The following is a 23,860-nucleotide window of genomic DNA, read 5'->3' as shown; positions in this document are numbered from 1 at the left end:
ATAGAGGAACGTGAAGATATCACGCTGCTCAATATCCTTTTGGATTCTGACTGTTTTTCATTTATTGTGTTAGCAATTCCTCTCATAGTGCTGATATCTGCAAATTTGATATTTGCAAATTTCTTTTAGCATATGCCCTTATTTGGTTAGATGCTTGTTTAAGTGATAGTTTCACTCAAGACTGAAGACAACACTTTCCCCCTAGATTTCCTAGTATAGAAGATTTAAGGAATTTGCAATTGTTTTCTTCAAAATTAAAGATGACAAAAAGTACATCACAATGTTGGGGTCCATGTAAAGTGTGTCTGACAGTGGGTGATCAAATAAATCTTTATCAAAGTCAAATGCTAAACAGCAAAAATTTCTAAGGTACTTCACTAGAGATCTTCTGTCACTTTGACATTAAACTATCAACAATTAGTCTTTAAGTCCAGGCATCTCACCAGTTTTTAATCCATTTTGTTATACTGCTGTCAAATTTGTATGTCTCCCTTTTATCCACTAGAATGGCATGAGGTACTTAACAGTTTTGCTAAAATCTAGGTAAGTTGTAAACACAACACTCTCCACTCTTACTAATTTAATAAGCTTGTCCAAAAAACACAAACAAACAAAACAATGATTTGCTATGATTTGTTCTTGATGAAACCATGCTATTTTTTTTTTATCCCTTCCTTTTAAGATTTCTGTCAACTATCTCATAGGTGATCCATTCAAGAATTCCTCACAAATAAACTCAAGATCACTTGCAATGACATGTACACTGTGTATTCTTCCTTTTATGAAAATTGAGATAGATGGCCCTTTCCAGTGTGTGGTACCTCTTCCATGTTCTTAACATTTCTTAATTTTGATATAACTGTTTTTCCTTTTTCTTCCACAACCCACTTCCATGTACCAAGAAATAAAAGAAAGAAAAAAAATTCAACAATTATGCATATTAGATGGAAATAGATTACCTAGGCCACATCCAAAAATAAAGGCTGCTTATTTAGTCTTTTCTCTTTGTTTGGAGAAGAAGAGCATTCTTCATCATCTGTATATTCAGATCATGGTTGGCCATTCATATAATTAGAATTCTTAGGCCTTTCTAAACTGTTAACTTATATAAGAGCTAGAGTGTGTATTTTTCTCCCAATTTTGTTCCCTTCACTCTATCAGTTCATGAAGAAAAAGAGGAGATGATTAAATCAAATTGGTAACAAAGATCAGAAGGATTGGGAGACAATGTGCATTTCTATGCCAGACCTGAAGTAAAGGGAACCAGAAATCCAAATGAATGTTTGAAAGAATTTTCTGCTATTGCTCCTTTCCTCTCCACTCAGGAACTGTATTTAGGCCTTATTCAATTTCTTCCTCTGGAATGGAGCTGTTTAATGTCTGTCTTTGATAATATGCTTTTGATACATATTGTCAATTTGTCAATACAACTTTTTAAATATTTATTTGGTTCATTTAAGTTGCTGATTATTTGTGATGTATTTAGGCAAAATAGCTCCTAATTATATTCTTTGTCTCTTCAGTTGTTGAAAATTCTTCTTTGTCATTATTTATATGAATAATTTGGAGTTCCACTTTCTTATTTTAGTAAAATTAGGTGAAGATTATTTATTTAATTGATTTTTAAACAATCACTATTTGTACTTATGATTTGACTTTTTTGTCTCCAATTTTGCTAATTTTCTAATTTTCAGGTCTTTTTTTTTTTTTAGTTTTAACCAAATTTTGAGTTTGTTTTTTTCTAGTATTTTAATTGCTTTCTCAATTATTTGTTCTCTGCTTCCTTTTTGTTAACAAAAACATTTAGAAGTATGAACTTTAGATTAAGAACTGCTTTAGCTGCATGACCCATCAGGGAAATATTTCTTTCTGGTTTTTAAGTTTTTTATTATTTTTAAAGCCTTTGTTTCAATATATATGCACAGATAATTTTTCAACACTATCCCTTACATTGTCTTGTATTTCAGGTTTTTTCCTCCTTCCTCCCACCCCCTCCCCTAGATGGCAAGCAATTCAATTTATGTTATACATGTTAAAATATAAGTTATGTCCAATATGTGTAAACATTTTTCACAATTCTTTTGCTGCACAAGAAAAATCAGATCAAAAAAGAAAGCAAATGAGTACAAAAACAAAATGCAAGCCAAGTAACAACAAAAAGAATGAGAATGTGTTATATAAAAACAATATGATATATATATATATATATTTTTTTTTTTTTGAGGCTGGGGTTAAGTGACTTGCCCAGGGTCACACAGCTAGGGAGTGTTAAGTGTCTGAGACCAGATTTGAACTCCAGTCCTCCTGAATTCAAGGCTGGTGCGCTATCCACTGCTCCACCTAGCTGCCCCTGAGAATATTATATTATGAGGTATATTCAGTTCCCATAGTACTCTCTCTGGGTGGAGATATTTCTCTTCATCACAAAATCATTGCAGCTGGCATCAATCATCTCATTGTTTGGAAAGAGATTCTGATTGTTCATCAGAATTGATCATCATATAATATTGATGTTGCCATGTACAATGATATCGATTCTTCTCATTTTACTTAGCATCATTTTATGTAAGCGTCTGCAAGACTCTCTAAAATCATCTTCCTGATCATTTCTTGTAGAACAATGATATTCTATGACATTCATATACCATAATTTATTCAGCCATTCTCCAACTGAAGACATCCACTGTTTCCTTGCCCCTACAAAAAAGGATGCCACAAATATTTTTGCACATGTGGGTTAGGTATCATGGCAAAACACCCTCTGGGGCAAAAAGCATTAGCAGATAAACAAATGTCTTTTGAAGTCCAGCTCCAGTGAAAACTGAGAGTGTAAGTCTGAAATGAATATCCAAGGATAGGGAGAAGATATGCTTTGCAATCTCCTATTATTATTTATCAATCTGAGAGCCAGGGGTTATATACTCCTTAAGCTAGTTGTTACATTATCACTAGCTACCTTAAGATAATGCCATATACATTCCAGGATTATTGCACAAACCATACTTTGACATTTCAATATCCATTTAACTAGCAATACCAAGGTACTTATCAATACAGAATTATACAATTTACATAGCATAATTGTGATGCTCATCAATACCAAAAGAATTGTGAATGGTTGTGATGTTTATCAATACAAAGTGCTTGTGGAAATAGAGATGTAAATAGAATTATCATTTGAATGTGTGTCTAATTCATTGTTAAGCAGTAAATATTGAATTTGAAATGCATTCTCCATCAAGATTATCCTAAATTTGTCCCAAGCATATCTTATAATTCACTGGTAGAGAGATGGTGAGTCATCTCTCTTTGCTTTGAATCCTTTGCCCTAGCAGAGATCAGGTCTCAAGTAATACTTGGCGGGACTCTTGCTGTTTATAAACTTGTTCAATACTGGCCCTCTACAAGCTATATGGTTTTATTGAAAAGATGATGTCTATGAACTTTAGTTCCAATAGTTGACAATGATTTCAACGCGCACTGGAAGTACAAGGGCCTAAGACAATAAGCATAAGATTAATGTGTGCAAGAGTAACAAAATGCAAAAACATAGAAGTCAAATTATTTACAGCATTTTTTTTTTTTTTTTTTTAACCATTCAGATATTTGGTTTGCTATGCTATCTGGATCAATTCCAGGGACACTACTTTACTGCCATGTTTACACCAAGGCAGCTAACTGAGATATATCCCAATTGAGGCTGAAATTATGTATACCTCCATTTATTCTGTTTCTTATTTGAAACCATGTCACATAGTTGGTATCATTATCCCATCTATATAGAGTTATAATCACAAGTTAGTTGTGATCGAATTTACAAATTGTTTACATGATCCCCTACCCATATTAATGATTATTCTATTAACTTTACTCTTTATTTTAACTTTTTATTTGTATTAATTTGTTCAAGAGCTTGTGACACATTTTTGGCTAATTAATCTGCAAATTGGGCCGTCTGAATAGATTCTGTTAGAGCTGTAGCTGAAACAGTGAATGAAGATTACTTCAATGGCTATAGCTACTAGAACTCCAGAAATGAGTAATCCAACAAATCTCCTTTTCCTACTTCTGTTTTCCAATTTTTTTTGATGTCATCTCAAGCCTGTTCACCTGCAGACCTGGACCAATGGTGATTAATCTTAGTAGGTACCATCACATAAGATGGGTGTTCAATAATAAGAACCATAGTAGCAAATTAGAAGTAAGACATTGGAGTAAAACACAATTTTGACATTATACAATATAACCTCCTAGCATATTCATGGTTTTGATTCCAGTGTCATTTCTTAAAACAGTATCTGTGGTTAGAAATATCTGTGGATATTTCAAACATGTCTGTACAACATATTTCTGAGGGACCTGAAACATTGTGGCATCTCATATCTGAGATGTGAACATTTGTACCATCCTAAGTCCCAAATACATTGTAGCAAGCAACTCATCCAGGCCTTGCATAATTTCAAATACATTCATGAATGGGTTTCAGTTCCTCCCCACACCAAAGGGGCCCAAAGTTCTCTGGGGCAGGGGCAATGATCTCATCATCTGAAAATATTTTCTGCTAAAAATGGATGGAGAGATGAGTTACCTGCAGGGTCCTATTATTTTATGGATACTGATTGAAGTATCCAATGGTTGATTTAGCTCCTTGAAGCTGGTCAATGCAGCTGTAACTGACCAAAATCTAGAATAACATAGAGGTTAGTATAATCTGAGATAGAAAGACAAGTCCACACAGGCTGCTATAAGTTGTAGAAAGGCCAATTTATATTGGCCAGCAACATGTAATGAAATTTTTTTGTGTCACAGGACACACAGCACATACAAATGTGAAATGTTCAGCTGGGGGGGAGGAGTCAAAGTGTCCGAGAGCAGACAAGACTTTCTGTGACGTCCTCTGACCTTCTCTCAAACCAACAATAAATAAAGCTTCTAAACTGGTTTTGGAGTGCAGAATCCACAAATGTCCAAAGTACAACACATTCCCTGAAGAAGATATCTTGGAATAACTTCAGAACAAGTCTATTTCAAATGGGCAGGGGATGGTCTGCAGAGCCCAGACCATAGCACAGTGAGCCTGGGGCAAGGAGCTGGGGTGGGGAGTCAGAGTGCTGTAGTTTCCACACATCTGGGACTCTTCTGGGCGGCTTTTAGGCTACTCTATACTGGTTACAAGCAAATGGCTAGCAGATTTCCTGTAAAAGCCCCAAAAGTGAATACAGAAGGCAAATTGTAACGTTCTGAGCCCATAAAGAACTTGGCACATAGCAGCCATTACCCAGCACCTGAAGTCAGTCAGAATACTGGCCCTAGTACAAACTAAAGCGGCTAAAACCCTTTTGCTGAAACAGCAAATCTCAAGACAAATGAACAAAAAAGCAAAAATACAATGACCATAGAGAACTTTTATGGAAAAAGAGAACTGACCTCAAACCTTGAAGTAGCTAAAAGCCAGTCTACTGCAGATGAAGTCCCAAAAAGAAATATGAGCTGGTTCCCTTTTCACAAGGCTTTCTTGGAAGATTTCAAAAAGGCTCTTAAAAGAGGGTTAGAAGAAAAATGGGGGGAGGGGAAATAAAATCTTTGCAAGAGGGTATGGAAAACGAAAAACAGAAATTATCTAAATAAAACACCTTTAAAAATAGATTTGATGAAAGGATAAAACATATAACTCCCTACAAAATAGATTTGCTGAAATGGGCAACATCCTTGTGTAGTCCTAGTATGATTCTTTACAAACCTCATTAGCATTTCCTATAGTATATATATATATTTTTTAATTTAATTTTTATTTTATTTTATAATTATAACTTTTTTTTTGACAGTACATATGCATGGGTAATTTTTTACAACATTATTCCTTGCACTTACTTCTATTCAGATTTTTTCCCTTCCTCTCCCAACCCCCTCCCCCAGATGGCAGGCAGTCTTATACATGTTAAATATATTACAATATATTCTAGATACAATATATGTGTGTAGAACCGAATTTCTTGTTGCACAGGAAGAATTGGATTCAGAAGGTAAAAATAACAGTTTACACTCATTTCCCAGTGTTTCTTTTCTGGATGTAGCTGATTCTGTCCATCATTAATCAATTGGAATTGGATTAGCTCTTCTCTATGTTGAAGATATCCACTTCCATCAGAATACATCCTCATACAGTATCATTGTTGAAGTGTATAATGATCTTCTGGTTCTGCTCGTTTCACTCAGCATCAGTTGATGTAAGTCTCTCCAAGCCTCTCTGTATTCCTCCTGTTGGTCATTTCTTACAGAACAATAATATTCCATAACATTCATATACCATAATTTACCCAACCATTCTCCAATTGATGGACATCCATTCATTTTCCAGTTTCTAGCCACTACAAAAAGGGTTGCCACAAATATTTTGGCACATACAGGTCCCTTTCCCTTCTTTAGTATTTCCTTGGGATATAAGCCCAGTAGTATTATGGCTGGGTCAAAGGGTATGCACATATTGATAACTTTTTGGGCATAATTCCAGATTGCTCTCCAGAATAGCCGGATTCTTTCACAACTCCACCAACAATGCATCAGTGTCCCAGTTTTCCCACAGCCCCTCCAACAATCATCGTTATTTGTTCCTGTCATCTTAGCCAATCTGACAGATGTGTAATGATATCTCAGAGTTGTCTTAATTTGCATTTCTCTGATCAATAGTGATTTGGAACACTCTTTCATATGAGCAGAAATAGTTTTAATTTCATCATCTAAAAATTGTCTGTTCGTATCCTTTGAATTTCCTATAGTATATTGTCTTATTATAATTTCTGTTGCTGCATTTTCATCAATACATCATATGACAGTTATCTGCAGATGTTCCATGAAATCAGCAAAGGTTTCATTTGAACCTTGCACTATTTTCATGAAGGCTTCCCCTCTATTGTCTTCCTGGGAGAGTGCCCCATGCTTTGATAGCCCCAGAAGCAATTAGATCATATGCTGCTACAGGGTAATTTATCTGCACTAAAATTTCTGCATAAGAACCTAAGCCTGCTAGTGATCAAAGGTGACAGGTATATTGACTCCAGGTTGCCTATTTCATTGGGCTTATATTCTACAGACTTCACTATACTCAAAAGCCACAACAAGTTTTGTCCAGATTATAGATGTCCAGTCATTAGGTGTTAAAATTTCATAAGCCAAATTCTCTGATATACTATTTACATAAGACGATGTAGACCCATAAAGAGTGAAAGCCTTTTTCAGATCTTTGATAATTTTCAAATTAAAAGGAGTGTATCTTTTTTCTTTACCTGAAGAGTCAAACTCTTCAAACACAGAGTATGCTTTTATTCTCAAATCAGATGTATCCTGTCCTTCCTCTTTAGCTTTAAACTAGTGCCTTTTGTAATTGTGTCATAGGTGTTGGACAAACCTGCTGCATGGGTGATGCTGATGGTATCACTGCCCCATCCCACTTCTTCTCCTCCCTCCACCCAAGACCAGAAAATTGAGGATGGAGAGTCAGGTGATAGGGAATGCCCTAAGGGCTCCTGCTGAGAAGCACCACATTCCTTAATATCATCAGCACTGTACTTTACTCCTTTCTTGTCCAATTGTTCATGCTTTTCAGCTGCTGTGTCAGTATTATCCCCCTCCTGTTTTTTCTCCTTTTTCCTTATTTTAAAAGTTGTGGGATTCATTAAAGCCAATTGTATTATGTTGTATATATATAGAATGTTTCCTCAGGAATTGAACCAGAACCACAATATTCATAATATTCAAATAGTTGCCTTCCACTCTTTTCCACTTATCTGGCTCTAATTTTTATTCCTTAGAGAACCAAGGAGACACACACTATAATATTTCTAAGAGTTCAATGATCTGCTCCCAAGTTACCAATAAACCTTGCTTCTATATTAATCTAACTATGCTTGCTACACACTTCCCTTGGAGTGGGAAAGACTCTTTTCTTAGTATTTGCCCCATTTCAGCTGAAAAACAAAAGTGACTAATTTACTCACCCTATTTCCAGGTCACAGGGACTTCTCCACTGTGTCAGTCGAACTGCTGAGTGTAGGTCCTTAAGTCCAGAGCCTCAAAATGTAGTGTGCTTCTTTCAGTGTACCATGTTCACATGCCAAAATGTAATGTCTGGCATAGCTTTCTGGAGGTCCTCTAGTAGGACTTGGTCTCAGCAGGATAGTCACCATGAGGATAGTCCTGAAGAGAATTAAAATCTTTATTGTCTCTTTCATAGTCTGGGTCTGACACAATCTGGCCCAGTTTGACTCAGTCTGTGTCCTTTACATTCTAAGTCTGTCACAGTCTGTCTCTGCCACATTCTGTCTCTTTCCCACTTGGTTCACTCTGACTGACTGTGTCCCCAGTTCTCTCAGCCCTTAAATACCTTATTACAATTACACCATTACAGCATGCTGAGTATAGGTCAACTAGAATGATTATATCATTATATCAAACTAGAGTGATTATATCATTATATCATACTATATAAATGTGAACTAGAGAACCATTATCTCATCAGTTCCACTGAGTTAATACCCTGTTGTAAGTATCCTTGTTTCAAGTATACTTCTCCAGAGTTCCAACCCTCTATAGCAAAGAATTGGAAAATGAATACATGCCCATCAATTCAGGAATACTTATGATATATGAAAGTAATAGAATATTATTGTTCTCAAAGTGATGAAAAAGCTGGTTTTAGGAAGGTCTGGAAAGATTTACATGAACTGATGCTGAGTGAAATAAGCAGAACTGAGAATGAAGTATAAACAGTGACAGCAAGATTGTGTGGTGATCAAGTATGAAAGATTTGGTTCTTTTCAGCACGTCAATAATCCAAGGCAATCCTAATAAACTTTGGATGGAAAACCCCATCTGCATTCAGAAAAAGAACTATGGAGCTTCTTTATAAATCCCCAAACCCTAGCTTCTGGAATGAGAACTCACTATTTGACAAAAAGTTCTGGGAAAATTGGAAAATAGTATGGAAGAAACTAGATGCTATATAAATCAACATATGCTATGTTCATTTTTTTTCCTGTTTTATTTCTCTTGTGCTTTTCCCCTTTTGTTCTGATTTTTCTCTCCCCACATGATTCATTAAAAAAATGTGTATTTATAAGTTAATATAGATGCATAACCAGAAAATAATTAATAAAAAAAGACAACTGTGAGATACCACTTCACACCTCTTAGACTGGCTAAGATGACAGAAAAAGACAACAACAAATGTTGGAGAGGGTGTGGGACACTATTCATTGTTGGTAAAGGTGTGCATTGATCCAATCATTCTGGTGAGCAATTTGTCCAAAGGGCTATCAAACTGTGCAAACCATTTGGTAATGCAGTATCTGAACTGAGTCTGTATCCCAAAGAGATCATAAAAAAGGCAAAAGAACACATAAATGCAAAAATGTTTTGTAGTAGCCCTTTTTGTATTGGCAAAGAACTAGAAACTGAGTGGATGTCTGTCAGTTGGGGAATGGATGAATAAGTTATGATATATGAATATGACAGAATATTATTGTTCCTTAAGAAATGATCAGCAGGCTGATGTCAGAAAGGCTTGGAGAAACTTACATGAACTGATGCTAATTAAAGTGAATAGAACCAAGAAAGTATTGTATAAACCAACACAAGATTACGAGATGATCAACTGTGATGGACTTGGCTGTCTTCAACAACTAGGTGATTCAGCACAGTCCAATGGACTTGTGAATGAGAGAGCCATCTGCATCCAAACAGAAGATTTGGGGAACTGAATGTGAATCATAATATAGCACTTCCACTTTTTTGTTTCTGTTTGCTGCTTTTTTTTTCTTTCTAAATTTTTTTTGATCTGATTTTTTTTTTTGTGTAACACAATAATGTGTTTACAAGAATTGCATATATTCATCCTATATTGAGTACTTGCCATCTAAGAAAGACTGATAAGGAGAAGAGGGGGAATTGGAACACAAAGTTTTGCAAAGGTAAAGATAGAAAACTATCTTCACATGTATTTTGAAAAATAAAAAGCTATTATCATAAAAGTAAAAAAATGATATTTACACACATATACATACATATACACATGTGTGTATATATTTAAATATTTAAATATATATACATGTACACATATCTGTATATGTATGTGTGTGTTCAGGAAACAGAAAGTAGAAAACCCACAAGTTGACCTAGATGAATCACCCAAAAATATGGGAAAAGCTCTCGAGGATCAGCCTTCTCCCATTCTTAATGGGGAGACTTATAACTAACTTATGCCACCTGGAGGGTCAAAGTTAAAAATGAGTAAGAGTAAGGTTACTCCATTTGTAATGATCCTACTTACTGGCCATTAGTCAGACACTAAATATTTATTAAGCACCTTCAGTGTGCCAAGCACTGTGCCTAACTCTCAAGATACAAAGAAGAAAAAGTCAGATCCTTCCAACAAAGAGCTTATGATCTAATAAGGAAACTCAACACAAGAAGAACCTATGAAATTAGAGGAGAGGCAGGGGACACTGAGGATACTGGTGAGGAGAGAATATCAATGCTAATGAAAGTTTGTGATTTTATGAGCCCTCTGAAGTTGTGAAAGAGAAGTCCAAAGGAAGGCAGCCAGATTGCAAATGAAGAGAGTGGTGGAATCTCAAAGGATGATGCAATTTGATGATGAGATTCCTCAAGAGCTTCCTCTAGCCATAATAGAGAAATGCAAAGGAGTGCAACTATTTTGGGATCACCAATTCAAAGCACAATCCATTAGCACCAAAGAAAAAATAAAATAAATTTCTCAGTGTGGCAGGAAAAAGGAAGTTTTGCAGTCCAGATACAGACATATGCCAACCATCCAATTAAAGGTAATTAAAAATACAACTTAAGAATTAGAATCCTCTCGGGAAAATATAAAAAACTAGAACAGTAAGAAGCCCCTGCTTTTCCTCTTCCAGTAAGATGTCCCAGATACTCACTTAATTATTGTAACTCCTGAACAGGAACCCACAAAATCATGTGAGTGTAGCATTCAAATCTATGAGTTCAACTTAAAAGCCTTCATGATACTATCAAGGGATCAAAAAGTCACCCTAAAAAAGTTACTCAGTAATTACTATGGGGAATGTAGAGATAAGTGAAGAACTTACAGGAATGTTTAAATTCTTTTTCTATATTTTATTATTCATTATTTCTATGTCTCTGTGACCTGCATAAGTATGTTATGTGTTAGCCAATATTTACTTAAAATTTAGATATATTTACTTGACCTGAAATGATGGCATTTTTTACTATTCAGTGTTATCAATATTTAGACTATTAATTGAATGCTGTTAGCTTAGTAATCTAAACAGATGGGGGATCATCCAGAATGAGGTCTTTGGGGGAGACAGCTATGTGCACCCCAAACAGGGACAGGCTTCCATGGAGTAGTTTTCTCCATGGTCTCTGGCTCTGGGTGAGCAGCCTTCCTCCCCTCTTAGACAATGACCCGAGGCAGGGATACTCAGTGGAACGCAGAATTGAAGATTGAAAGAAGTAGTGTCCTGATGGCCAGCATTGCAACCTGAAAAAAACACGTGTTCTCAAGCTAAAGCTCTTGGGAAGTCTGGGGGGGGTCTATTGGCTGGGTTGAGGGAGACACTGAGGGATTAGCCCTCCTAAATTTGTTTTTGATGTGGACTGCTGTTGACCCCCGTGATAAAGGATTTTTCCTGAGGAGGCTTTTGGGTGGCTGCTGGGGTGTGAGGGTAACATAGGGCCTCCATCGACACCTGGATTGGGTCCAGGGTGGTATAGAAGCAGTTCAACAATTTGTATCAGGACATTAGCTAGGGAATTCAAGAATGGAATGAACTTCCCAGATATAAAAGGGAAGAAAATTGGCAGGATGTATATCCCAGGACTATTTGGGTTTATCAGACTTAAATCTGTATGTAAAAGGTGAAAATAGAATTTGCGTTTGTCTATGTGTGTATGTCTGGTTTGCATTGCTTTTGTTCTGTGTTAAAAGTTAGCAAGCTTGTAAGAGATGAGAATTCGGCCTCTGTGCTACAGGCTTAGAAAAATATTAGGCTGAATTGTGGGAATTGAAATTCTTTCAGAGTAGTAATTCTTTCAGAGTGGCTCAGAATGTGTTGGTAATTTGGGAATTAGTTTTGGGCTTCTCAAGAAAAGAATATCTTTTTTTTTCTCTTTCTCTCCCTCTGCCTCTGAAAGCAGCTTTACAGGAAGGGGGAGAGAAGGGGAAAAAATAAAAACATAGATTGAAAGTTTGGAAAGTTTTAAGAAAATAGAAGAACAGTGGCTATCACTCCTATAAACAAGGAGCCTGTTATCAGAACTTAGTCAGAAAAGAAAATATTTTCAAGGTAAAGGAAGAATTAATGTCTAACTCTTTCCTGGTTTACTAAATAAAATAATTTTGAAAGGAATAACTAGGTAGATTTTAGGAAATTTCACTAACTAAAGTATGGGTTAATTTTAAAATAACTTTAAATTGGTATGTGTGTTAAGACTGGAAACAAGAAATTGTAGATATTACAAGGGAGGAATAAAAATAGAGCAAAAGAGATATATAGTTGAACACAGGGGCTCTCTGACCTGTTGGATCTGAGGGAAAACTAGGCATGTTTCTAAAAATTGTTCCAGGAAAAGAAAGAAAAATCATTATTAGCAAGTTTGCTTTCATGGAATTAGAGAACAGAAAGTTTAAGAAGGCTAAACTGGGTAATTGTTTGTCTGCAACATTTGATTAAGAGTTTTAAGAACTTATATTTTAAAGAGGTAGTATAATTTTGAAATCGGGTGAAATAATTTTACTGTTGCCTTGCACATGTTAGATTTATTAAGAGGATAGAATTGTTTGATATTGTGGCCTTTACAACTGAAGAGAAAAACTTTTTCCTTTTTTTATTATTTGGTTGGACTTCAAATTGAAATATAGGTTATTAAACAAAATTCCAGTAGCTTACCTTAGGGTGTGTGTGTCATGTTTGTATCTCCCTACTTAAATGGTATATTGCTTTCTAGAAGTCTTGGGTAATTTGTAAACTATATCATAAGTTTTATGAAATTTGTTTCAAAATTAATAGTGAATCTTGAAGTGTAAAAAAAAAGGTGATTTAAAGACAGGAAAAGAGAGATTGATTTAGAAAAGCAATTAATAGTTTAAATGGAGCATCTAGACAGAAGAGTTATTGGTTTGGAAGTGTTTAAAGTATGTTGGAGAAGATTTGATTAAGTAAGCATTGGGAGGGGAGAGACAGAGAGATAGGCGAATGAACATGATATGAGAGGATTGATTAGTGAGAGCAAATGATTTCAAGAAGAAATCAATGAGAAAAAGAAGGAACTGATTGGAAAGGGGAGTCACAGAGAGACAGCTGTGAGACGGGATGTGTTTTTGCAGGAGGAAAGCAGCAGTGGAAAGCTGCAGCCACTTTTGGCTGAAGAAAACTGTGATTTAAAGGGACAGGCTGCTTTTATAAGATGTTAATTGAATATGTGTTTCTTTAGATCATAATGGTTATGAATATTAAAGAATATGATAAAAATGTGATATATAGTTTGAAAGGGTTATTTTTTTTTTAAGTTTAATTGATTATTTTAAGAACTTTTCAGATTCTTTTATGTGAAAATAGAAAGCTTTAATGCCAATTATCTGAAAGGGACTCCAAGAATAATAGTTTTGCTTTTGTCCTTTTGAAAATGTTTTTGTTGAGAATGAACATGTAGTTTGGGATTTTTCTGTGTATTGCGTATTTTAAAAGCAAAATGATTGGTATAATATTCAACTTATTGAAGATTCAACATCTACTTGGGTATGTAAGAATTGTGTGAATTTTCTGGGATAAATTTCTTACTGTTACTGATACTGATATAAGGTCATGGTAGATAAGTGTTTATGGTCGATAAGATTTATCTGAAATTTTGGAGATAAAATTCTTTGCACTTGTAATTAATATTTGGGAGTTTTAAAGCTCCACTCTCTACTGTGCTGAAGGTTGAGTTTTAACTGCTTATGTTATGTTATAGTTATGTTCTTGCATTTTTTTTTCTTCCTGTGACTGATTTCTATGATCAGAACAAAATTTAATAAGAACTGTTAAGGCAATTCAATTATGTCATACCTTGTTGTTTCCAATCTGGTTATATGTAATCATTATATTCTAAATACTTAGGCAAATAAGTATTTAGCCTGGTCATCTGTCTGTTACTAGATATTTGAGTTTTGTTTTTAAAAAAGGTTTCTAAATTATAAGAATTCAATTAACAATGGTCTGTGAAATCTAATTGCTGTTTTATTTATTGGGAATATAGCTGATAACCATTTGCCTGACTTGTGAAGCAAACTCAGCTGCAGGCTCTTCACATTTGGCAGCAGTCTGGTAAATCAAGTCTTTCTATCTCAGACTGTTCTAACCTTGTTAGATTTGGTTTTTGTTGTTCTAGATTTTGGTCAAATTACAGATAATCGAGCCTCTTCTGAGACATGGATCGGCCTATTTGAAGCTTAGATTGACACCACACCCACATCCCAGCATTGATTGAGAGCCTTTGCCCATTTTTCAGCCTGAAGTAGCTAAGATCGAGACCATTGCCCATGCTCCTAATGTAATTTGGACTGATATGGGGGAAGTGGGAAAATGGTTGATGAATTATTGTTAAAATTACAACTGTATTACTGTGTGTTTAAGATTTGGGATGGAAAATTGTTAAAATTGGTAACTGTTGCTGTTAAGGAAGTTATAATATGTTTATAATATCTATATTCACTTCAGAATATGTAATTGTTTGAGGGATTTTTCTTTTAGGAAACTCCTCCTTACTAATCTGTTATGTATAGGAACTTTAATTGATTCTTGGGATTTATATGTGGGATGGTTATTTGACTATTTGCTTTGTTTTTGGATGATTCCTTTCCATGAGAAAAAAATGGAGAGGAAGAGACAGGGAATTAGGGAAACTGGTGGATTTTTCTCAAAATACCTAAAAGAATGGGAACCCTTAGTTTTCTGTTCACTTTGCTTTAGGTACTTCTGCCCCACCCTCTATATTACCAGTTCAGATTAAACAATCCTTTTTGTTTTTACTATGTTTTAGTTTTGAAACCCCTTATTCTGTGGAATTGCCCTGGCAGACTCAGTTTTTGGGACTATCTTATTTTTAGGAAATCTCCAAGATATAGACACCTGTCTTGGGACTGGCAGTCTCCAGTTTCTTAATTGGTATCTCATCATTTTCAAATAACATTGCAGTTTTGAGATCAAGCCTCTAAAGTTTGAGGTTTGCCTGCCTTGATGGTCTAACTGTTCATACTCTGATAGCTCTGCTCAGAAATCTGTATTCTACTACCAGCCCTGAATGTCCCTCTGAGTGGGGACAGGTGGAGCTACTCCAAACCTCAAACTTCTCCCCTGGAGTGAGGTGCTCCAAATTTCTCGAGCTCTACTACTCCCTATATAAGCAGAAGCTGAGTTAAGTGCACAAATGACTTAAGACCACCTAACACGTGAACTGTCCATCTTAAACTGGATTCTCAGGCTGAGATGAGAGCCTTTTGTACTGCTGATAACTCTGGGGTTGTCAGGAAGAGACTTGCCTTTGCCATAAATTCTTGCATTCTCTAGTTTTATTTTTGATTTATTTGCTTCACATTGGGTTGGCCAAAATTATGGTGCTGAGACCTCCCCAGGTCTCTAGGCAAGATAATTTAATCATTGAAATATTCAGAAAGAGTGTGTATTGTTGTGCCTGAATTTCCCTAGATTGTCATCTTTGTTTATTTATCTTTGCATTTTTATGTCTGCCTAATGCCAATCTGTTCTGTGATAACTGTTTCTAAGATAGTTGAAGGAAGCAATTTTTATGGTATGAACTTATTGCAATTAGTGGTATTATCTTATTGCCACTATGTCTACCTTGTATAATTACATTAGTAACCAGAATAATTCAATGGTCCCTATCAAAATGTTGCATAGAGAAGAAGCTATTAAAATGATGATCCTTCAGAGAAAAGGCTAAAATATATTAGAGAGGGATGATATTGATGGTGAACTTGATAAGGAATGCATAGATATGTTGACTGATTTTTGAGCAGTGTGTAAGTTCTTCATATAGAAATATGATAAAAATCATTTACATATTACAAGGGGGAGTGTGTGGGGAATGTAGAGATAAGTGAAGAACTTACAGGAATGTTTAATTTCTTTTTCTGTATTTTATTATTCATTATTTCTATGTTTCTGAGACTTGCATAAGTATGTTGTGTGTTAGCCAATATTTATTCAAACTTTAGATATATATGAAATGATGGCATTTATTACAATTCAGTGTTATCAATATTTAGACTATTAGTTGAATATTGTTAGCTTAGTAATATAAATTTTGAAGATCTGTTGGCATCCATGGCTAACATTCAATTAAGGGAAGCGGGCACTTATTTCTCAATGCTCCCCAACTTATGATGTAATTCTTTGTAACAGAAACCTTCCATTCCAATCTCTCTGAATAGCAACAACCAATTAGATGCCTCCCTCTCTCCTTCTCAATGCTTTCTTACTTGTGATGTAATTTCTTGTATAAATGCTATGTATCTTTACTACTTCTTTAACCCTCCTACTTTGAGCTTTCTCTTTCTTATCTAGTGATGGGATGGCTCATCCTCCGGAGATTTTCAATAAACAACTTTTCTGCCTTCTACTGAGTGATCTCTGATAGTCATTTTGGATAAGGGTCTTCTACATCTCTCACACTACCAAGATGTTACATTAAAGAATATATAGGGGTACGGATAGCTAAATGGTATAGTTGGTATAGAATGGGTTCTAAGAACAAGAGGATTTGAATTCAAATATAAACTTGGACACAACACTTAACTAGCCTTTTGACCTTGGGCAAGTCCTAACTTGGGGTTAAGTCCCAATAGCCTCAAAGTACCCCCCAAAAGATGTGTGTTAAATTCACATTGTTCATATAGGAAAATAAAGAGAAGAATATGTAACAAGTATTTGGATATGGATTTTCTTGTCATGGAGCATATTTAGGTCAAGTTTCCTAAAATGTGCAAGCAGACATATATTGTTCTTGTCTGAATCAAGTGATACTTGATTTCCCCTTTTCATCCTAACATGATACTTACTGAGTGGAAAAAAGTGTCTTCCACTAAAAGATATAGTTGCTCTCAAAAAAAGTCCTGAAAGACATTAAAAATGCAAACACTTATGGCACAGCAGAAACTCAAACACATTCAAATGCAAAAATAAACTGAAATTAAACATTTCCTTCTTAATACAATAAAAATTTTGTAATATCCTGAACAATATATTGTAGGCAACTACAGAAAATGATTGCCCAAATTTTGTTAACACAGAAAGCATGGCACTATTTGAAAAATCCAGCTTTTTACAAAGACAAATCCAAGAACCAAATTCTAAAACATACTAATAAAATATAAAAATTCTAATGACAAGCAACAAATTCTGCAAGTATTTAGGTCAAAAATTTTTATGAAAAAAGGGAAAAGGGGGAAAAGAACACAAGACTTCTGTACATGCAAGATACAACAGAAAGATATGGAATAATATATTTCAAAAATGAAAGAAACTCAAGAGGCAATCAAAAATGACATATAACTTAAGCTTGAGCCTACTCATAAATGAAAAAATATTGCCATTCAGCTTTGAAAAAGCATTTGAATAAGTCTTAGGGGTGACTGGGAGCCAGAAATACAAGTAAGAGGTTTTGTCTTTAGTACAGTGCCTAACAAATAAGAACTGTGCAAAAAGTTGTTGTCTAATTAATTCCATTAGGAATTGAGGACAGATGACATAAATGATAAGTTCACAAGGGTCATACCAAAGAATTTCCATAATGCCAAAGATTCATTTAGAGATACTCCAAGTACAAGAGAACAGGACTTCCAAAAATTAGGAGCTATGAGTCACTCAGTTCTCTGAGCTTGAGCCCACATTCCCCAGTCTCTAAATATACTTCTGGGAGAATTTAACATCTTATGCAGTGATTAAGGATTGTTTTATATGAAATATTTTTTGTACCACCTTAGTAAATATCTCTTCCTAGAAATGTTCTCTAAATTGACTCTTAACTGCTTAGCCTTGGGAAAACACACTGGAGAGAGTTTAAACTGAATACATTAGATAATCAAGTCTGACCTCAAAGGCGTCCCTAAATCCTAATATGAAGATATAACCTTGTTCTGGGGACATAACTCATCAATGTCTGAGTTAAGATAATTATTCTTAATGATAAGAGAGGCTACACTTAAAAAATCCTAGGGAATCAACAATAACAACAACAACAAAAATCCTGAGATAATTGCTAGTTTCAAAAAAGTTTCATGACACAACTAAAATTTATTCATAATTATCCATAATAATACATTTTAATAGTTAAAAACCCAGAAATCCACAATAACAACAAAAATATTTATAATGCCACATTTTATGGTAATAAACTTCAAAGTTGAGAGAATAGTTATCACGAAACAATAAAAACTGAAAATTGTGTAATTATGAAACACAAACTTGCCTCCAAAGAAAATGAAAGAGAAGACACCTTTATTGCTCCTTAGTGAAAGCCGAAGTACATTAATATGGAACATTACATAAAATATAAGCTTTATCAAAATATTCTTCAGTTATGATGATATAAAAAATAATTTTCTTGTCTTAGCGTAATTGATAAGTTGAGGAGTGCCCAGAGTTGAGCAACAGATGCATGGAGGTCCTTGAATTTATGTAAAATACAGAGAGGTTTGAACAAGTGAGCCTCTTTGTCCTAGAAAATAAAAAAGCATAGAGATAGCTATCTTCAAGTAGTGGAAGGACTACCATTTGAAAAAGGCACAAACTTAGACTCTTTGGCCCCAGAAATCTAAATAAGAAAAGACAAAACTTTAGGAAGAATAGTAACCAGAACAGTAAGTGTTCTCCTAATCATATTACCATTGCTTGAAGAGAATATTAACACTGAAGAAGAGATTGTAGAGGGCCAAATATATTTGAAACAAGTAATCTTACAAAAAGGTTTTAACTCAGTGGAATTGAGATAATGATTCTCTATTTTGCATGTACTTAGTACTTAGTATAGTTCTACAAGTTGAAGCCTATTCTACAAGATTGGCACTTATGATGATAGACTTATAAGAGTATATAAGAGCTAAGAGATCTGGGAGGGAAGACAGACCCTTGGATAGACAGGAAGACAGAGGATTGAAGGCTGCAGCTTAGGCTCGAAGACAAAGATCCTCGTGGTGGCTGTCCTGTCTTCTCTGGCTGTCTTATCTCCTTCACTTCTCCAAGGCCCATCTGAAGGTTCCCCAGAAAGCTAGCCTGGCCCCATGCGAAGGAAAAATTAAGAATATAAGAAATTAAGAAACAATAAAATAAAATCTAAAGAATGAAAAAATGTAAAACAATGTGAAATCTCATAGGAAAAAGCAACTGACCTGGAAAATAGAGAAGGTGATATTTATAATTCACAAAAGCTTTCTAATTCTCAGAGTATATATAGGATGTGTAGATAGAGTACACAAATGTGAGTTGAATATGAAAGGATGATATCTAAAAAATAAAATTAAAGAGAGAGAAAGAGGAATGTACTAAGAGAAAGAGAAAGGGAAGGATAGAACAGGATTAATTATCTCACATAAAAGAGGTAGGAAAAAACATTTCAGAAGGGAAGTTGGAGGAGTTGGGGGTAAGTGAGTAAATTTTACTCTTATCAGAATTGGCTTAATATTACCAAGGAAATTAAGAAGGGCAGTCATTAAAAGAAGGAGAATGATAGAAGAGATGGAAGATTGGGGAGAGTTAATCAGAAATAAAATACTTTTGAGGAAACAAAAAAAAAAAGAGGGGATAAAAGAGACGACAGAAAGAACAGAGGGAGGAAATAAGATGGAAGGAAATATACTTAACAATCATAGCTGTGAAAAAAATTGTTTCTATGATAAACACAAGAATATATAAAGAACTGAGCCATATTTATAAAAATAAGAGCCATTCCACAAATGATGAATGATTAAGAGATGAACATTTTTTAGCTGAAGTAATCAAATTGATCTATATTCATATGAGGAGTTGTTTTCAATCACTGTTGAATGGAGGAGTGTCAATTGGAAGAATCCTGTGGTACTAATTTATAAGTATTATGTTGGCTAATAGTATAGAAAAAGAAAATGACAAATTTTGGAGGGGATGTGGAAAAAACAAACCTTTGATGCACTCTTGATGGAGGTGTGACCTGATTCAACCACTAGAGAACAATTTGGAGCAACAGGCAGAACATGGTGGGGTGGCGGAAAATGCAGATGTCTTATATCGTTAAAGATGAAGTAGAAAAATGTAATCAGAATGGAGTCAGCACTCTTCAGTTGGATCCAACATTAAACTGACTGTTCACCTCTGAGAGAGACTCTATCATTAGAATATTGAGTGTCAGCCAGCACAAGCAAAATCTCCATAAAGCATCTATAGTGCACCACACTGATTGGGTAAACAATATTGTACTTTGTTGTAATGGGAAAACATTAATATCTGTTTCTTCTGATACAATAGTGAAAGTGTGGAATACCCATAAGGGATTTTACTTGTCAACATTAAGGACACATAAGAATTATGTGAAATCCTTAGCCTATGCCAAGGACAAGGAGCTGCTGGCTTCTACTGGGCTGGACAGGCAGATCTTCCTCTGGGCCATTAACGCTCTCACAGCAATGAGTGCCTCAAAAAAAAAAAAAGTGACACAACTTCTTCTCTAAGTGGGAACAAAGATTCCATTTATAGCCTTGCAATGAGTCAGCTGGAAACAATCATTAAATCAGGGTCCACTGAGAAGGTTTTGTGTGTTTGAGATCCAAGAACGTGTGCAAAGCTCATGAAACTTAAAAGGTACATAAATATTGTGAAAGCTTTGTTGTTGAACAGAGATGGGACTCAGTGACTTTCTGGCAGCTCCAATGGAACTACCCGCCTCTGGTCCCTTGGACAACAAAGATGTGTAGCAACCTATCGACTACACAATGAGGGAGTATGGGCCTTACAGGTTAATGAAGCCTTTACTCATGTGTATTCTGGAGGAAAAGAATGAAAGATTTATTGTACAGATTTGAAAAACCCAGATATATAGGTTTTGATTTGTGAAGAGAAAGCCCCTGTTCTCAAGATGGAGCTTGATAAGTCAGCTGATCCTCCACCTGCAATTTGGGTTGCAACAAGGAAGTCTTCAGTGAATAAATGGAATTTGAAGGGAATTCATAATTTTAGAGCTTCTAGAGATTATAACAATGACTGTAACGATCCTACATCACCCCTTTGTACCCAGCTGGATCAAGTTATTAAAGGAGATGCCAGTATTATTCAGTGCCACATTCTTATGATAAGAAGCATCTAGTAACCAAAAACACCAACAATAATATGGCATTTGGGGATGTGCTAAAAGGTATATAAAGTTGAAGATCTTGGCAAAGGGGATTTTTTAAAAGAAATAAAGAAAAGATTTAAATTGGTGTATATGTGCCAAATTGGCTCTCAGTTGATTTAAAAACTGGGATGTTGACAATTACATTGGATGAGAGTGACTTCTGCTGCTTGAGTCTCAGCAAAAGGTGCTGGCTTTAGCAGCCCTGATGGATCAGATCCAAAATTGAACTTGGGAGGGCTTTTACTGCAAGCTCTCCTAGAGTATTGGCCCAGAAAGTTAGGATTACTAGGTGCTAACTCGGTTGTCTAATTTAGTATGGTACTTAACAAGTCTCTAGCTCAGAGTTCACACCTTTAATTTAAACCTTTAAAGGAGTTTACAAACCTTTAAAAGGAGCTTGCTCATTGGTCTGTAAGAAGTTCCCACAAGCCCATGGGAGTACCCACAAGCCGATTCTCTGGGAGGATAAAAGGACCCAACATTGAGTATAGAAGGCAGTCTGGAAGGAGGCAGTCTGGAGAGAGGCAGTGTGGATTGAGTTAAGGACAAGACTTCCCAGGAGAATTTCAGGAAAGCTGGAGGAGATTCAGAGCCAAGATTCAGGAAGAAGGATTTGAGATTCTACCTTCATGATGACTGAAGTATTTGGATTCAGAGGAAGCTAGAGACTGAAGCTGGCTGGAGAGATTCTGACAGGAAAAGATTCAAGACTTTGAAAGACACAATACAGAACTAAAGGCAAGGCTGCCTCTCCAGAAACTCCCCAAGAGATCTCCTCCCAGAGAATGATCCCAAATCTAGAGACAACAGAACATTACACCAGAACTCATGCCAATACAATGGATGAAGAGGAAAATGAGATGAACCATGATTACCAAAAGCCAAGAAGACGGGTCAACACATTTGGAGGACAGGATCCAGGTAAAAAAAAGGACTGGCCCAGTAAGACTGTGAATGGCGAGCAGGAGAATCAAGTCCAAAAGGGGAAATGCCTTCTTCTAGGTCTCTCCACACACCAGTGATCTTTGGCGAGGCAGAAGGCCCTCTGAAGGGGAGAGGGAGTCAATGATGCTTAATGAGACATTGCCCCAGTGGGTGACTGACACCCACCGTGGATAAAAATATGCCCTAATTCAAAAAAAGTCCTTCCTACATCCAACTTCACTAATCTTAAAGAAATATGCACTGTCAGTGACATGCTTCAGGTCAGGAAAGTGATGGAGCATGTCTATGAGAAAATCATAAACTTGGACAGTGAGTTTGAGACCACTAGCTCATCCAATAACAAAAAAAATGGTAGGACAAGAGAAGGAGGAGGACAATGCCATACTGGTGGAACAGAAGATTGAACTTTTGTGCCAGTACCTAGTTTTGATCCGAATATGGACCTTCGAATAATCAAACACTTCATAGGGAAGAGTGGGATGACTTCTCCCTGCATTACCACCAGAAGTCCACGCAAGGCCACTCCTGTGCATTCATTTCCTGACCTATCTGTCATGGTCCCTTCTATTCCTTTTTAAGCCAAATTTCAGAGTTCCAAGGTCAAGAAGAAAAAAGTGCAAGCATCTACATAGATAATTAAAATATCCTAAAGTTTTCTGTCAAAATCACACAAAATATAGCAGCTTCTACATTAAAGGAGTTGAAGTCTTGGAATGTGATATTTTATAAGACAAAGGAGCTGAAATTAAATCAATAATAACATATTCAGCAAAACTCAGTATGACCCATGAAGTGAAAAAGATATTCAATGAAATAGAGAATTTCCAATTATTCCTGATGAAAAGACCAGAATGTGGTCCCCAGAATAGTACTACCTGGTAAAGCCCACTCAGCCTTGGCAGTTGCAAGACATCTAACAAATGATTCATTCTATCAGAGGTAAGTAGGCAAAGTAGATATGAAAACTTGTAGTTCTCCAAAATTCCTCCACACACACAAAAAGATAGAATCTTGCCTCAGGGGGAGCATCATAAATCAACAAAAATTGGAATAAAGCTATTATCCTCCTATGACAATGTAAGAACACCCCAGGAAAGATCCAAACTCTGGGGAGGATGTTGGGCCTGAGAGTCAAGTACAAACACATCTGGACAGACTTTACAGAATCAGCAAACAATAAGCCCTGAGGGCAGCTAGCTTGGGAGATGGCCTCAGGAACTTTCTTCTCACAGAGTGAAAGTCAGAAGACTGAATGGGAGAAGATAGAAGGACTGTCCACTATCAAGGATACCAAACATAGCTGTACAGACCAGGTGTATCCTGAGCTATGGGCTGCAGGGAACAAAGAGTTAGTATAGACCTATTAGTTTGGTAGCATAGGAGTGGAGAATCTGCTGTCTGTGGACACTAAAAGGAGAACAGATTTTCTGGATTCAGTTCCAGAATAGAGAGGACATCTGTAGTATATGGCCACTGGAGGGACTTTAGGGAACAAGAG

The 23,860-nt window shown here is 35.7% G+C and overlaps 1 pseudogene; it reads left to right on the top strand.

Moving 5' to 3' along the window:
* Positions 1–17,844: 17,844 nt before the first annotated feature.
* LOC141546451 (WD repeat-containing protein 48 pseudogene) lies at positions 17,845–22,906 on the top strand (annotated as a pseudogene).
* Positions 22,907–23,860: the final 954 nt, after the last annotated feature.

This window comes from Sminthopsis crassicaudata, chromosome 1, assembly GCF_048593235.1.
Source record: "Sminthopsis crassicaudata isolate SCR6 chromosome 1, ASM4859323v1, whole genome shotgun sequence".
In the NCBI taxonomy this organism is placed as follows: Eukaryota; Metazoa; Chordata; class Mammalia; order Dasyuromorphia; family Dasyuridae; genus Sminthopsis; species Sminthopsis crassicaudata.
Note: the sequence above shows the minus strand (reverse complement) of the source record. Positions and strands in the feature narration are given on the sequence as shown.